Source organism: Cystoisospora suis (assembly GCF_002600585.1).
Source record: "Cystoisospora suis strain Wien I chromosome Unknown contig_3128, whole genome shotgun sequence".
Classification (NCBI taxonomy): Eukaryota; Apicomplexa; class Conoidasida; order Eucoccidiorida; family Sarcocystidae; genus Cystoisospora; species Cystoisospora suis.
This window is the reverse complement of record NW_027155923.1, coordinates 29,911-30,177: the sequence shown is the minus strand read 5'-3', so window position 1 is coordinate 30,177 and position 267 is coordinate 29,911.

The window sequence follows — 267 nt, the reverse complement described above, 5'->3', positions numbered from 1 at the left end:
TCCCCCCCCCGTTGGTTTGCATGTGTAACCGGACGCCATAAAGTGGATTCTCGAGTCTCTTTGGTTGAGGCGTTGTCGACAGACGTTTCCGGATATGACCGCGCGCGTGAAGGGGTAAACTGCTCCGCGTCTTATGTCGTAGCTTGGTTGAATCCCCGCCAGGTGGCGCAGGGCTAGCTGTGCGGAGCGGCAGCACCAGACTCGTGCGACGGCAGGGAAGAACTACGCCGAGAGGACGCCTGGGGCCTTGGGTACCGGGGACACAGG